Source organism: Takifugu rubripes, chromosome 21 (assembly GCF_901000725.2).
Source record: "Takifugu rubripes chromosome 21, fTakRub1.2, whole genome shotgun sequence".
Taxonomy (NCBI): domain Eukaryota; kingdom Metazoa; phylum Chordata; class Actinopteri; order Tetraodontiformes; family Tetraodontidae; genus Takifugu; species Takifugu rubripes.
Window position 1 is genome coordinate 12,478,466 of NC_042305.1, and position 10,973 is coordinate 12,489,438.

Below are 10,973 nucleotides of genomic sequence, written 5' to 3' on the forward strand. Positions count from 1 at the left end.
TGAGCTCAGGGCTCCGACCGCTGCCCGATGAAGGCTTCGAGTCTGACGTGCACGAGTGAAACCTCGACCCATGTAACGGACTCGTCACGTCCAATACGTCAGTATGTTTTTAATTGGTATCTTTTGAGTTTTTAATTGGTATCTTAGCAACGTATTTGTGCAACAACTTTGCATTATATACACATATATTGAAGGCTATTTTTGAATAAACAATCAATAAACTCGGTAGAACTGAGTGTTTGTATAAAGATGTCGCCTGTCAGGAGACCAGAACTAACTCCAGAACTATCTCTAGAACTAGCTCCAGAACTATCTCCAGAACTAACTCCAGAACTATCTCCAGAACTAGATCCAGAACTATCTCTAGAACTAGCTCCAGAACTATCTCCAGAACTAACTCCAGAACTAGCTCCAGAACTATCTCCGGAACTTTCTCCAGAACTATCTCTAGAACTATCTCCAGAACTAGATCCAGAACTAGATCCAGAACTATCTTCAGAACTTTCTCCAGAACTAGCTCCAGAACTTTCTCCCGTCCACCTTATATTTTAAACGTGAATAAACTGAATGTAAACAGAAAACGGATGTTAAACTCGAATATTTCTTCGAGTTGCCCGTAAACGTCATCACTCTTTGGACTCGATTCCAGCCCGTAATTCAAATAATTCCTAATCTAGGCTTAATTCTATACGTTTGGGAGAAACTGTCAACATCCTGTCACGGCCGTGACCTGCTTTTATTTTTTCAGACGCTTGAGGCTCCCTCCACGAGTCCTCACAAATGAAAGGGTGGGGGGGGGGGGTAAAAAAAGATATATTTGAAAATGAACACAGCCTCCAGCGCTGGAAAAGCTCCAGCTTGGTATTCCCCACACACCCCACTTACACACACTTACGCAGGCATGCATATGGAACTCAGCTCCCCCTCTGAGCTCAGTAACCAGTTCCAGGTGTGTGTCAGCGCCCGCCATGACACCACTATATCTGTGTGCGTGTGTAAATGTATATCCAGATGGCATAAAAATCCCTGCCTCCAAATCCTACCTCACCTCATCAGAGGGGCCGTAACACCAGCACGAGGAGCCGCTCCTCTCCTCTCGTTGCGGTCAGGATCTCATCCCGTCGCACAACCCCGAGCGGCGTCCTCGATTATCTGTGTAATCGAGTTTCACGCAGCAGCTGTAAACAGCGAACACGGCCCGTCTGCGTGTGACGGCCGAGCTTGTCTGATGCAGACGGCCGCAAATTCGGAGCACGCCGCTGCAGCCTGGTCTGCAGGCCAAGAATAACAACGCCGCCGCTGTTGTCTGTCTGGTGCAGGCAGAGGCTGGCTGGGGTCGCGCACTGTCCGAGGGCAGCGTCTTCGCATCTTCCTCGGCGCTGCAGCCATAATGAGCGCTCCGTGCTGTGTCATTCACCTGTTGACCCATCACACGCGAGATGTTTCAGTTTGTGCTCATTATTTTTGCATCACTGAGGTTCAGAGGGCTCGTGTTTCCCGCTCCTCCGAGCCTTAACTTTCATTTATCATGTCCAGATGCTGCTTTAGACCACGGCTGAACCTCTTTTTAGAACCTAACGACGCCGAGAGTTGACTTTCCTCCGAGGCTTCCTGCTGCTGATTTGCAGAGCTGAACTTCTGTGAACAGCAAGGTCGCCTTTTTTTGTTTTGTCTCGCCGAGTCTTTTAATCCCCGCAATACAAAATCCTGTTTTTTTTTTGTTTTGTATGTAGTTAAATGATTTGAGGATGTTAATGAGAAGAGAGCACATTCCTAGACAGTAAACATGGCAGCTCCAGAGACGCACTGATTATTAGTCCGTCTGATTATTGCGTTTGAGTTGAAAAACTCTGTTCTCTGGATTCTTGCTAGCACATGCACATTAGCCTGGTCGGAGACTTCTGTGTAGGTGTGTGTGTGTCCTGTCATGGACTGGTCATCTGTCCCCCCAGCCTGGAGGAAGCAGCAGCAGAAGATGGATATTGCTTCTTTAATTTCCCAGAATGCCTCATTCGATGTATTTTATATTTAAAAATGTAAAAATTGTTTTGTGTCTTCTTTGTTGGTTTTCGTGATCGAAGATGCTAAATGAGTTTGTGGGGATGCTCAGAAAGCAGCGCCAAATAAATTCAATATGTGGACGTGTTTCCCACAAAATTTATAACATGGGGGGGCCACCGCAAACAAATGAATGTGTGGAGAAGTCTGTTTATTGGCTCTCTGTGTCCGTGGAAACGCTTGGATTTATTAGAGTTATTGGAGATATTAATAATGTCTGCGGCGCAGGACGCCTGTTAGCGTTGTTAGCAACAATATTCCATCGGCCCTTGAGGCCTCTCCGTCAGCAGGTTTGTCAGGCAGCCATGTTGGATTTGTTCAGCCTCATCAGGGCTAAATGAGGATGTGATTAGCTTCTTCACTCCCATTTCCCCTCAGGAGAAACCGTTGTTGCTAATCTCTCAGTGCCTTTGTGTACTTTATCCTGACAGGAGCCTCGCTGCGCTCGCTTAGGCTGAAAATAGGCTCCAATATATCCTCCGTTTGCTTCTACTGGCTACCTTCCAATATACAGTGAGCTGTCAGTCACCTCGCCGGAGCTCTTACAGTGATCCACGCTTTTCTATTACCACATTGGTGTAAAAAATACAAATTTAAGAGCTTTGTTTTATGCAAATATTTCCTATGAAGACCTCCACTGTTTTTTGTTGAATCTGGGATGAGTTAAAAGAAAAAGGGAGTATTTTTCCCAGAAGAAAATGTGATTTATCGCCTGTGAAACTAGACTTTATGACCCCATCGAGTCTCTCTTTGTTGAAGTCTGAAGCTGGGTTAAGTTAAAAAAAGTCAACTTTTCAGCAGGAAACATTAACGTTACAACATTTGTCGCAACACACGAACACATCCATTTTTATTAATTTGTTATTTTAGAGAAAACAAGAAAATAAAAGCAAACATTCAGCCCCAGTAGTAACAGAACTATGATATCGCTGCAGTTAAAAGCGAGGACTTTATTAGCTTTACTGTAGCTGTGTGATGGCAGCAGAATTTCCCTGCTTAGACCAGCGAACATGTCCAACACCAGAGGAAAAGTAGGAGCTCGCTGCCCAGTTTCCTCTGTTTGACAGTTCTGGTTCTTAAACTCTGCTTTCCTCTCTTATTTCAACCTGTTTCCTGCTCTAGAAACATGCAGAATACATATTTTCTTCTTTTTTGGGGGGTTATAACAAAATGTCAGCCGGTTTGCTTCACTTTCGGAGTGAAAACAGGCCGAGGGAGGGACGGGGTGAGGCGCAAATTTACCGGTTGGAGGTTTTGTGGTGTTATCCCTGAATGTGGGTTATTGTTTAAGGGCGAACTGAAGCACGGGACGATGATGACCTCATATCGTGTTTTTAGCCCAGTCTTCAGCTTATTTACGTCTCCTCCGACTCTGAAGAGTAACACTGACAAGGACAACCCCTCCTGACCATCCGGACACGTCCGCGTTCCCCCCAGTTGGCACCAATATGAGACAAAAAAAAAAGAACTCTGTAAAGACTCATCAAATCCTGATTACAAACTTTAGAGCATCTATTAATAGTCCTGGTTGCTCAGCTGCCGCGAGCAGTTGTGGTCAGAGGATCAGTTCAGGCACACACAAGAGGACGTATGAATCTTTTATCCGAGATTTTATTGATTTCGGTTGCTATTTATGGACAAAATCTCACCGTCGGAGTAAAAGCCTCCACAAACTGACTGATGATCCTTTGATTGATTCTCGGCTTTGCTGTGATCTTCGAGACTTTTCTTTGTTGTCGTGGCCGCGACTCGATTTTCTCGTGTTTGACTTGGCTCACCTCGAACCGAAGCATCAGCGAGGCCATACTTCACCCGGAGAAAGGAAAAGAAAGAGAGTGATGAGTGGAGGGGCAGAAGAAAATGAGAAAATGAGATAACATCTGGATCCAGTTTGGACCACTTTCCACCCCTTCCCCCTCCTTCTACAGTCCAAACACAAGCGCCCCGGTTCCCCGGTGCATCATTTCAGGTGCCCTTCCATCAGTGCCCAGAAACAAGTGCTCTTACTGTGTCGACGTGCTGCTAAAAATGCTAAGTTAGCGCAATTATTAGCGGCCATTCAGTTCACCAGAACCTCTCACGTCTTTGCTCTGTTCTGTCTGGGATGATAAATGTCTGCTTGACTCGCACAGATGTGCCACTGGCCCAGGATGGGTCAGAACGGTAATCACACTCAGAAGCCTCTCGTAATTCTTTCTCTCTGTCTGCTTTCCTGTCCTCTCCCTAAAAGCCCTTCATCTGCTCCTGCAGAGGTCCAAATTTGTGTGGGACCACTTCGAGCCCGCCAGCTGAAATCGCGTCCACATTGCCCGTGCAGACACCACCGTCCCACGAGGCATCAATTTGTGACGGACCAGTCGATGTGTGTGTTTTTTCCGTAGTCATTATTCCAGAAGAATCACATCTGATTGATGCTAAATCAAATTTCGCCCCTGTGATACTGAATCTGATGCATGCAAAATCGAATCTGGAAGTGGGGTCTGCTTCTCCACTTACACATCTGGCGGATTTATACATATTCATCTGACGAGGCAGAGTCGGGGTGGAGGGGTGTGTGTGTGTGTGGGGATGGGGGGGGGCTGCAGTGGTCCTGCTGTTGTGTTCTGGTTCTGATTCTTAAATCGGGTTACGGATAAATGCAGCTGCGATGAAGATCTCTGCTGATCACTGATAACCGCTGAGGAGATAAACACGGTCTTTATAATCTCGTCTGATGTATGGTCTCAGGGCGGGAGGGACGCTTTTGCTGTGTCATGCTAGAGTTAGCTACGACATGTGCGTATCCACAAGACCAAATCAGCTGGGCTGGATCAAGTAGGGCTTAATTTAAAGTCCACAAGTCCCCAGCAGGCTCCTGCGGACTTTGTTCCAAACCATTTCGCTTGTAATTGGACACTGGGTCAACTTATCATCACACGTTTTCATGCGTTCCTGTGTTTTTAGCATCAGATCTAAAAAATATGGTCTAACCTGTCTCATGAATTCCTGTCCTCCCCCCTCCCACACAAACACACACTGTAGCATCTGCTGTCCCATAAATGTGTGCGTGTTATTAATCTGATTTTCATATGCTACGTGATACGTCGACCCCAAAGTTTTAGACAAAACTTTTCAAACCGTGTCTGCTGGACCTCCAGGCAAACGCTGAGAGCTCAGCTGCAGTTTGAAAGGTTTTGATGTTATTACAAGATGTCACGGGGGTTCTGCCAGAAACCTCGAAAGGTAAATGTCTCCGGGGCGGCTAGCAGCAACAGCATGACCAGCCGGGGTCTTTTTCTTTTGCTCGTGCGTGATGGAGTTTGGAGAAATCGCTGCTCACGTCGGTAAAGGATAATCTGATTGGGGGAACCAGGATGTCTGAGAAGGCAACACAATAAGGAGCACTAAGATTTCCTTCGTTGCCACTGGGATCAAGTTCGAGCTAATCACCGCTGCACACAAGCGTGACTGTTCCGTTCCAGGACGCTGCAGATTGTGTGTGTGTGTGTGTGTGTGTCAGGGGGGTCAGGGCCTGCCTTAAAATGGGGAAATATGACCATAAAATACATATGTTTAGGTGTGTGTGTGCGCGCGTGCTCGTGTGTGTGCTTAATTCGGCACGTACAAATCATGTCGGTGGTACCCAGTCCCTCAGTGCGGAGTTAAGTGAGTTGTGTTTGTGAGGCCGTGCTGTAATCACTATCAGATGTCCGGGTGGAGGAAACGGACAAAGAGAAAGAGGAAAGAAACCTCATGGATGAACGCGTGGAAAGAGAGATGGAACAACAGCAATCTCGTCTCTCCCGTCCATGCATAACCAAGAATGCCGATAAGCCGAAATGTGCATCGACACCAAGTAATATTTTACTGGCCTTCAGACCCGAAGCTGGAATTTTCCTTCCATTTATTCACTTGATATTTACTTGATATTTGCTAACAGGATGTTTAGGTTTCCAACTTCTCGCTGCTCTACGTCAGGTGATGAAATGTTAGGTTAAGAGGGTGCGTTTGAGTCCGCTTCGTTAATCTACGGGTGACTGGCACCTCGCGTGCGCGCGACTACGGAAACTCGTGGGTGGCGTGTTTTCGGTTAAAGGTGCGCTGCAGCTATCGGGTGTGCAGACTCCGCTCGACTGCGAGGCCGGCGTCCTAATCACTGTCAGATGGCGGTCAGAGACTTTGCGTCTGGAGACGTTTATGAGGCCGGCGACCGCCTCAGGGGGGTACGGGTACGTGAGGGGGACGCCCAACGAGACCGTCCTTTGTTGTCTGAGAACGTGAGAGAAGGAAAATGAGGATGAAGATGGTCTGAGCCTGGCAGAATGAAAGGATCTTGTCTTTTGCTCCAGGGTTGTGAATTAATTAGTTGATTTATTGTTCTAAGCTGTTATCCCGTATTACCGCTTGAACCACCGACCCCCTCGCGGATTAGGGTCGTATCCCCCCTCCTTGAATGTTAAGTCTTGTCCAAACTTGGCCAGAATATTTTCTTTTTCAGCGGTTATTGCTTTCAGCTTGTCAATGATCCGGGGCTCAAACACGGGCTAGAAGTCGTTTAACATGCTGCCATTCAACAAACTCGCAAACCAGCAGCTCAGAATTGAGGCCAGCCGTCCCGCTAGGTAGTAAAACAATTGATTTGAGCTAAATTTATGCTCTGTTTTAAGGTTTAACGAGCTCAGACCGACCGAGTCCCGTAAAAAAAGAGACTGAGGTGGGCGGAGCCAAACTCCACAGAGGACGTGGACATCGTATAAAATCAAGATGGATATTTTAAACGTTGATGTTGTACAAGGAATGGTTCAACCGTCAAAACAATGTGACTTTTGGAAACAAAATACCTGACAAAAGACATCATTTCGTTTCAGAGAAAGAGTTGTTGTTTATCCAAGAACAGATTCCAAATGGTGCCCCGACCTTTCCTGAGGATACGTAATTAAGTCATGAAAACAGCCTTCCACTGCAGGAAATTAAGGATAATGTGAAGGTTGTGGTCACACTTTGTTGCCACGAGGCATTCTCAAGGTAAAGTGATTGGTTTATATCCCATCTGAGTCTGCCCAGACTGTGCACTCTTGTTTCACGTGGTGTAAGTTGCCTCTGAGACGCTGCGAACGTCACGTGCACGCGAGGCGCATTTGTTGCTGTGAGATATCAGTAGAGAAATGACCTTTTCCTAGCGTGATGTCACCAGCTCGCTGTATCTAGTCCACAAAAGTGTCTTGAAGACGTTTCTGCTGACTCATGACTAATGTGTTTGCATGTCTGATCCTCTCCGCTCGGACCCCCTCATGTGAGCCTGGTCCTGGTCCTGGTTTCTCCCTGTTAAAGTGAGTTTTTGTGGCCAATGTCTGCGTTTAGAGGAAATAATCGTAACGCTATATTTTTTTTAAAAGTGTTCAAGGATAACGTTTTTTCTTTCAACATCTGATGGAGTCGGTTGTGTAGGAGTGAGCGTGACGCTACAAACTGAAAACCACAGAAAAAAGCCGATACGGTCACCAATGGTCTTCAGTTGAGTTCTTCGAAATTCCAGCCCTGATGTCATGGCGTCGTTTCAACCGGGCACTGATGCCGTTATCCTGTGGAAATCTCAGTTGGCCTCAGAGACCCGAGGCATGGGGGCACAATTTACAGATCTAGTAAGAGGTAAACATCTTCACCACTTTGGTGAGTGCGGAACATCTGGGAAGTCCTCAAAGGACTAGCAAACATCTCCATTAATCCTTCACAAATTGTATCGTGAGGGTATTGACATCTTCTCTGCAGCGTTCGCTCTTCCTCTTTCCACGAATTATCGTGTCTTCATATGCCCCACCTGATGTGCTGTGTGACTTTTCGTACCTCCTCACCACGGTGGCTAGCTGTTCTTCAGGACTACTCCTTGCTTTGAAAGAAGCTCCTCCGCGATGAAGCGCTGAGAACCAGCTGCGAGGATAGACCCAGGTCATTTTTCTTGCAAATCCCCCAGTTTTTGCGAAGAACTTATGAACCATTGATTCAGTAGCCGGCTTGTAAAAGCCTGAGCCTGGAGCTCAGCTGGGATGTTTAGCGCACGTTCACACAGTCGTTGAGCATTTTTTAACCTCTTATTTTAGCTTTCAGCTGCAAAAGTGTCCGTGTCAGATTGGTCCCTTGGCAGTTTTGTTCCTTGTTTATAGGAGAAGGGTCGTGATACAGACTCTAATGGGTCACATCCCTCAAACTGCTGTTCCCCATCTCAGACACCTACTTAAACACACACACACACTCCTCATACCTGCTGATGACACCACTCACACCTCTTGGGAGGGGGTTGCTTTCTGGGACAACATCCACTTTCAGGAGCCAGCGGAGGTGGTCTGATGACCTGCATTGACCATCATCATGTTGCAGAATGAAAAAGCCCTTTCAGCAACGATGTAGAGAAAGCAAAGATAAACCCGGATTGTATTTGACCAAAATGCAATCAAGAGCTCTAAACGGTGAAAAAAAAGAAATTGGTCTTAAAGAAAATAATGTGTCTCTTCAGTCGTACCTCGTAGCATCTGTGCTTAAAACACAGCATTGTGTTAGAACTATTTAGGGAGGGGAAAAGTTCATCAGGGGTGGCCTCATGGGTAATATGGTTACCTGGATTTTATTAGAGCTGAATTAAAGCTCTGTGTTTAGAGCTGGTGGCCTTTTCTAGAAATAGACCCTGAAGATGTTTTTCATTAGATAGTAAAAAAAAAAAGTTGGCATTGTGCTTTGCTCCTTCAAGCATCTGTGAGTGTGTGTGCGTTCCTCAGCAGCGAGTGTGTTGGGTAAAAGGCCAGTGCCACATTACCACGTAAGTAGATGAATAAATCTTCTGTTCAGACGTTTGGTAACTTGCTGACTCACATGAATTTGATCATGTGTTTTCTTTAATGGTCTGAAATCAGGAAAACGACTCGCAGACAAAGTGGGGAACTATTTCGCACGTCCCCAGATGGTTCTGGGTTCAATTAGTGATTTTTATTTATTGTGGACTTTATGTGTTGGAAAGGAAAGAAAAGGAACAAAGAGAAATGGATGATTTTATTTCAGGGTGGTAAATATCCGCCAGGGTTTACTGCCTATTGTGGAGCAGAGAGAGACGTGATGGTTCGCTGAATGAAGGCAGGATTCCGCCTCACTGATCTTTTTTAGAAGCAACCAACTGTCTGGCGCGCCGCCTGCTTCTGATACCTGAGGTCTGGCTCGTAAACCAGCGTAAACCAACACCCACAGTGGCATTTTCTGCTTCTCACATGCGTCGGATCGCACCCAAAGTGGAACGCAGCCGCTCCTGTCACTGGTTTACAGGATTACTGCACCATTAATACTTTTAATCTCTCTTTTTTTAAAAAAAAATTCTGAATTATTCTTTTGTACAGTATTGTTTTCAATATTGTGGTGAGCCGTTTAGCAACGGCCCCGCTAGCTTAGCTGTTGCCTCCGTGGTGAAGGATTCTGTCTAATTTAGCCTGCATGACTAAGCTTTAGCATCATCGAAGGCCTTTATGTTGATCACAGGTGTTGAAAATTGTTTTTATATAACAGTGAGAGGTTTGCAAGTTGTGACCAATCATCTGTTTCTGTGGGTGTTGGCGTCATCAGTGGGAGAGACAGAAACGTCTGTTAACGCCTGAAAAGAATCCCTTCACTATGTTATTACACCTAAAACACGCATCTTTTTTAAAGCTTTGCCAGGTGTCATTTTCTTCATTTTGTCCTCAATGGCGCCGTTATTTGAAAGAATTTACAGATTTTAATACATTTTTCCACTTGTTGTAATTTAATGTGTTAAAGTCTGCACAGCTTTGATTTATGGACAATTTGCCTTTTTTTTTTTTTTTTTAACGCATCTAAAATGAATTGACCTCTTTGTCTGCTGCTGGTTTTGGCCATAGGGGGATAACCAACACACAAAAGGTCACAGACAGCCGCACAAATCCAAACGCACACACGCACCCCCCCCCACACACATACACACACACACAGCTGGGGTGGTTTATTGGGTGGCAGTTAAAAGTAACGCTGTGGGAAATGGATCCAGTCTCGACTGGCACCATTTTAGAGGCTGTTTTCCTGCAGGTGAGGACCTGAACCCACCTATTCCACTGTCATATTTGCTAAAGAATGTAATTTTTTTTAATTTAAGCTTCATTGGCCATCCCTAGTGGGGGGTACTAGTTCCCTGAGATCTAGTTACCTGCACACCTTGACAGAGCACTACTTGTTGTCATATTCTAAATCACATGAAGGAAAAGCAGCACGGTCTGGCCTGAACTTGTGGCCAAGAGTCAAACTTTAGTCAGATGTTTCATAAAAAGCAAATAAAACATTAAATCGCTGGATGGTTTTCTTTTTTTTACAGTGTTCAAACTGGGCAGCGCCAGGTCGCCGTGACAATGGCCCTCGGTGTTTCGCGGCAGTGAATTTGCCAACAGCAACACCAGATCCTTCATAAATCGTTGAGTATTTGACCTCATCTTAAAAATCTGTCCTGAACTCACTGACATTAGGACTCCTATTTCCCAGCTTGTCTCCAATCCATCAAACACGGGCCGGACACACACTGAAAATGTAATATTCACTTATAGAATGTCCCGTCGATTTTCATTCGTTTTGATCTCTTTGGAATTTAAAGAGAACGGCTGAGTGTAAGTGCTCCTTATTTATGGATTTAAAGGTTTCCTCGGGCTCTTTTGGTAACCCTAACCTGCACAAACACTGGTGATCTAGCCTGAGTTGCCTGGGAAAGAATTTATGTGATTACCTGGGAACATTTTATATCCGTCTTCATGGAAAGTGACAGCTGAGTTTGGACACGTGCACTCGGAAGGCTGCTGCTGTTCACCATAGATGCTGCAGAACCATGTCATGTGAGAAGTAAAACCCTCCCTTTTGCCTCCTCACTGAGATTCACAGATGCAAATAGACAAACTGCA